The sequence below is a fragment of the Heterodontus francisci genome, chromosome 7 (genome assembly GCF_036365525.1).
Source record: "Heterodontus francisci isolate sHetFra1 chromosome 7, sHetFra1.hap1, whole genome shotgun sequence".
NCBI classification, from domain to species: domain Eukaryota; kingdom Metazoa; phylum Chordata; class Chondrichthyes; order Heterodontiformes; family Heterodontidae; genus Heterodontus; species Heterodontus francisci.
Genome location: NC_090377.1, coordinates 113932906 through 113938905, shown reverse-complemented (window position 1 = coordinate 113938905; position 6000 = coordinate 113932906). Strand labels below are relative to the sequence as shown.

At 45.1% G+C, this 6000-nt stretch overlaps 1 protein-coding gene across 1 annotated transcript in view; it reads left to right on the top strand.

Annotated features, from left to right (window-relative positions):
• The first annotated feature begins 1866 nt into the window (after positions 1–1866).
• The window catches only part of LOC137372241 (eIF5-mimic protein 2), a 43879-nt gene continuing 39745 nt past the window's right edge, over positions 1867–6000 (top strand). Inside the window, exon 1 of the mRNA XM_068035908.1 lies at positions 1867–1974. The gene's annotated coding sequence lies outside the window, so the exon portion shown is untranslated. The remainder of the gene's footprint in view (positions 1975–6000) is intronic.

Here is a 6000-nt window from a genome sequence, read left to right as displayed (position 1 = left end):
GTGTATCCTGTAGATAAAACACACCAGTGTTGGTGGGAGTGAATCTTTAATTTGGTGATTTTTAAAAATTAATTCATGCGATGTGGGCGTCGCTGGCTAGGCCAGCATTTATTACCCATTCCTAATTGCCCTTGAGAAGGTGGTGGTGAGTTGCCTTCTTGAACTGCTGCAGTCCATGTGGGGTAGGTACACCAACAGTGCTGTTAGGAAGGGAGTTCCAAGATTTTGACCCAGCGACAGTGAAGTAACGGCGATATAGTTCCAAGTCAGGATGGTGTCTGACTTGGAGGGGAACTTGCAGGTGGTGGTGTTCCCATGCATCTGCTGCCCTTGTCCTTCTAGGTGGTAGGGGTCGTGGCTTTGGAAGGTGCTGTCTAAGGAGCTTTGGTGCATTGCTGTTCAGGAAACTGCTTTGTCCTGGATGGTGTTGAGCTTCTTGAGTGTTGTTGGAGCTGCACCCATCCAAGCAAGTCGGGAGTATTCCATCACACTCCTGATTTGTGCATTGTGGATGGTGTATAGGCTTTGGGGAGTCAGGATATGAACTACTCGCCACAAAATCCTCAGCACCTGACTTGCTCTGGTAGCCATGTGGGTGGTCTAGTTGAACTTTTAGTCAATGGTGACCTGCAAAATGTTGATGATAGGGGAAATCCAGCATTGTTAAGCCTATTGAATGTCAAGGTGAGGTGGCTTGGTTCTCTTTTGTTGGAGGTGGTCTTTGCCTGGTCCTTGTGTGGCACAAGAAAAAAAAATAAAAAAAAAAAATGTGTGGCACAAAAGTTACTTGCCACTTAGGAGCCCAAGCCTAAATGTTGTCCAGATGTTGCTGTATGTGGGCGTGGACTGCTTCATTATATGAGGAATTACAAATGGAGACCATTTCCACTGCAACTGAGGAGATTTTTTTTTAATTATATAGAGTTTTGACACACTGAATAAGGAAAAACTATTCCCTCTGGTTAGGAAAATAAGTGAGGAGGGATCACCATTTTAAAACTGTCACGAGGGAATAGATGGGAGAAAGGTTTCATGCAGTGTTGTTTATAAGTGTCAGCTGTTGCTCAGTGGGTAGCACTCTTGCCTCAGTGTTAGGTGGGTTTAACATTCCACATTTTGAACACTCTTTCACAAATGGCAACTGACGCTAAATCAATTGTTAATTTTAAAACTGAGATTGATAATTCTTTGATAACCAAAGGTGTTAAGGGATAAGGGGAAAAAGTCACACATCAATCATTATCTCTTTGAATGGCAGAACAGGCTGAATGGCCTTCTATTCCTATGTGGACATCTAGATGGAGCAGTGGAAGCAAAAATAAAGCCACACAGTTGGAGGCGACTTTCTGCATGGATGAGTTAGGATGGCTTTACTCATGCCTTACGCCCTTGGACTGCTATTCAACAACACTAAAAATTCACAGACTCTACCTTAATGCAACACATTGCTCAATCACACTACCCCCCGGAAAAGATGAGCAGAGGGGATCACTGATACATCCGGGACACCGTTTTTTCACGCTTTTTACGTCAACAGTCAAGTTATGCAAACAACGTCAGCCTCCTTGAGGGCGGTGCCAAAAGGCTGAACCAGGAAGGGTAGAAAGCAAAGGGCAGAGTAGGACAGAAAAATGACTTTTGACAAGAATTAAGGAGGGGAAATCACTTTGCTTAAATATTTCATATTTAAAATAAAATTAAAATCGGTAGTTTGGTTTGGAATTTATTTAAGCCGCAATTCCGATCAACACATTTGTTGAGCTCCCCCGCCTGTGTGGATTGTCAACCACCCAGTTGGATTGTACCATGAGCATCAGTAGTTTCTCCCCTGTATAGTGAGCGAGTGGAATAGTCCCAGCGGGCGTACAAACACTGTGCATGCGCAGTCAAGTCAGATTCTTACTGTCGGACACCATTTGAACGTTAGACCAGTCTCTTCGCGTGTCACTGACTTTCACAGCAGTATTTATCTCGGTGAGTTTTTGTAATTTAAAAAAATCCGACCTATATTGGTTTCGCTACGTTCAGAAAGTACTCCTTGACAATTTGAAGTGTTGAGGTAGTGGGAGTTGTAATGTCTCTTCCCGGAGGTGGGTGAAATCTGAGCCGCGAGAGCCCCTTGCCTTCCCCTGTCTTCTTGCTGGGTGGCGGTTGGAAGCCACTCGCGCCTTTGAATCAGTGGCCGGTTTTTTCCTGTTGGAACCGGCACTGGGACCAGTGGGGGAGGTGATGCGCACGCGCGACGTGGCCTGGGAGGCTGGGGGTTGAGATTCTTCGGTCTCCGGGCCTGGGGCAAGGTTGTGATCACCGGGATCCGCTGTGTGATCATCTCCTTCCTGTGTCTTCAGGCTGACTAACAAAATGGCTGACGGGCCTTTCTTACGCTCTTGCTCACAGACGGAGTTTTAAAAAATATATATAATTCGTAGCCATGTGCTCCTCTGACGGGCGCTCAGGCCTAAGTCGGGCGCTCGTGTTCTTTTCTCTTTCCCCCCCCCCCCCCCGGCTATTTGTGGATGAGGTTGGGGGCTGGTGCGGTGGGGGCTTCAGGGCGATGGGGTCGGGTGGGTCAGATCACTCAGGGCCCTGTTTATTTCTTTCGTGTGCCTTTTTCTTCCCACCCGCCCCAAATTACTAACGCTGTTGATTCAAATCGCTGGCTTTCATCAGCCGAGGATGTTGGGTTTCTGCAATAGAGCACGGGGGAAGTCTTGACTAGATTGTGTCTATACCGAGCCTCCCTTGAGCACTGCGTGTGCGATGTTTTTTAACTGATCCATGGTTGTTTCTGGTTCGTTTCTTCACAAATGGTTGGGGTGGAGCAGGCCTTGGGCAGCAGGTGGGTGAGAAGAGACAGTGCATTTAAAGCACTCCCATTTAGTTTCCCTTCGCTTATGTTACCATCTTTTCTTCAGTATATGAGAAAACATCCCAAGATGCCCGACAGGGTATTCAGACAAAATAAAATCATTTGTTCATGGGATGTTGATGTCTCTGGTTAGGCTGGTATTTATTGTTCATTCCTAATATTGAAGTGGTGGTGAGCTGCTGCCTTGAACTGCTGTAGTCCTTGGGGTGTAGTGCTGTTAGGAAGGGTGTTGCAGGATTTTTGCCCTAGAGACAGTGAAGGAATGGTGATATAGTTCCAAGTCATGATGGTGTGTGGCTTGGAGGGGAACTTATAGGTGGTGTTCCCATGCATCTGTTGCCCTTGTTCTAGGTGGTAGAGGTCGTGGGTCTGCAAGGTTCTGTTGAAGGGTCCTTGGTGAGTTGCTGCAGTGCATCTTGTAGATGGTACAAACCACTGTCACTGTGCATCGGGTGGTGAAGGGAGTGAATGTTGAAGGTGGTGGATGGGGTGCCAAACAAGCAGGCTGCTTTGTCTTGGATAGTGTCAAGCTTCTTGTGTTGGAGTTGCAGCCATCCAGGCAACTGTAGTGTATTCCATCACACTGCTGACTTGTGCCTTGTAAATCGTCGACAGGCATTGGGGAGACAGGAGGAGAGTTACTCGCTGCAGAATTACCAGTCTCTGACTTGCTCTTGTAGCTACAGTATTTATGTGGCTGCTCCAGTTCAGTTTCTGGTCAGTGGTAACCCCGAGGATGTTAGTGGCAGGGATTCAGTGATGGTAATGTCCTTGAACATCAAGGGGCGATGGTTAGACATGGTCATTGCCTGGTACTTATGTGGCGTGAATGTTACTTGCTACTTATCAGCCCAAGCCTGGATGTTATCCAGGTCTTGCTGCATCTGGAAATGGGCTGCTTCAGTATCTGTGGAGTCGCGAATGGTGCTGAACATTGTGCAGTCATCAGCGAACATCCCCACTTCTGACCTTATGACGGAAGGAAGGTCATTGATGAAGCAGCTGAAGATGGTTTGGTCCAGGACACTCCAAAAAAAAAAAAAATCATCTTGGGTGGCTCAAAGGTGAGTCTTGAAGTAGAGAGGTGGAAGTTTACGGAGGGAATTCCAGAAGTTGGCCTAGGCAGTTGAAGGCACTCTACCAATGGTGGAACAAAATGAATGGGACAAAAGCAAAATACTGCAGATGCTGGAAATTTGTAAAAAAAAACAGAAAATGCTGGAAATACTCAGCAGGTCAGGCAGCATTAGTGGAGAGAGAAAGTTAATGTTTCAGGTCGTGACCTTTCATTGGAACACAGTGAGTGGGAGTTTTGAATGGCCCACTCTCCTAGAGCATCTAAATCTGCATTAGATTACACTCCTCTACTCTCTTAGATTTGCAGGTGAATTGTGCAAAGGTTATGTTTATCATCAATCTTACTGACCGTACTCTCAACAACACTTGGCATCATTGATTTAAACAACTAACTGAACAATAGCAGGCTTAGTTCTGACCCCTGGGAGAGTTACCATTAGAAACCTGTTTTCAGGCTGATCCATGCATGTTTTGGGATTGGAGACAGTTCCTACTGAAAGCACAAGATTCTCTCTTGTGAAGTCACCATGAATTACCTTTATCAAAAACTTTCTGTAACTCCAGCTAGACAGTCTACTGGATTTCCATTATTTGCTAACCTAGTGACTTAATCAAAAAGCTTGGTTTTTAAGACTTAACCTCCTGTTCCAGAAGCCATGTTGATTATGTCTAACAGCCCCTCTCTTTTAAAGCTATGAAGGGCATTTTTTCAGAACTCTTCAAACATCATCTATTTTTTCAGAACTCTTCAAACATCTTCTATTAATGTATGTTCTGATGAATCCATAGTTCCCTGGCTCTTAAGAGAAGGTGCACTTTCCAATTTCTTGAATCAACCTTGTGGATATCATCTGGAGTGCTATTTTTATATTTCCTATTCTATACAAGTTTTAAATGGTATTTAATACAATGCAGCATCATCTACAGGAATATAGACTGATGCAAAATAGGTAATGGTAAAGCTGCTAAATGACTGGGAATCAGTTTGACTTGATCGCAGAGTGTACCTACATCAGAATAAATGTCCTTCTGTTCCTGCCTTAGCCTGTCTGCTGTTGAAATGCTCATCCATGCCTTTGTCGCCTCCAGTCTCAACTGTTTCTATGCTCTCCTGGCTTACTTTCCATCCTCCGCCCTATATCAGCTTAAGCTTGTGCAAAATGCTGTTATCCTTATTCTGTCCTGCGCCAAGTTCTGCTTGCCTATTACCCCTCCTTGTTGACTTATGTTGGGTTCGTAGACCCCCAACGCCTCAATATGAAATTCTCATCCTTGTTTTTCGAATCTATTTTGCCCTTGCTTTCCCTCTCTAAGCTCTTTTAGCTCCCAGATCCACCCCATCACGCTTCCTCCCCCCACCCTGACCTCTCCTTTGGCTAGCCAACTGAATATTTTCCCTCTCTGTCCCATCAGTTGTGGCTTTGTCTTTGTGAATCTGAGTTCTTTTTGCCTTCAGTCTGGTTCAGTAAATATACCGAGTCGGATGTGTAGGTAAAATCAATTACTTTATTTGCGCATTTAGCCGGCTGACTTACTCTAATACAACGACACTGACTCCACCCAGAGTCTGTCTGGTCCACCAGAGTAAGTGTTGTTCGTGATACAGATACTACTGTTTATACATTAAGATTCATGCTACACCCCCTTGTTTAACCAATCAGTGTGGTACAATTTAAATTTCAACCAGTCAACCACCTAAACTGTATGTTCTGGAGTTTCTTCTCAACCCATCATCTCCAATCTCCTTGACCTTTAACAGCCCCCACCCCTTTTTCTTCTCCAACTTTAACATGCTTTTGTTACCCCCTTTAATGTCTCCTCCTCGGCATGGAGTCCATTTTTTGAAATCTCTGAACTGCCTTGGGGCATTAAGGTTGCAATGTAACTGCAAATCTACTATTTAGTCATTTAGGTTGTGGGTTTTGCTGGCAAGGTGAGCAATTGGGCATCCCTAATTACCCTTGAGGAGGAGGTGATGGTGGTGAGTTGTTTTGAACTGCTGCAGCCCATTAGATGAAGATACTCCTACAGTGTTGTTGGTGAGGGCGTTCCAG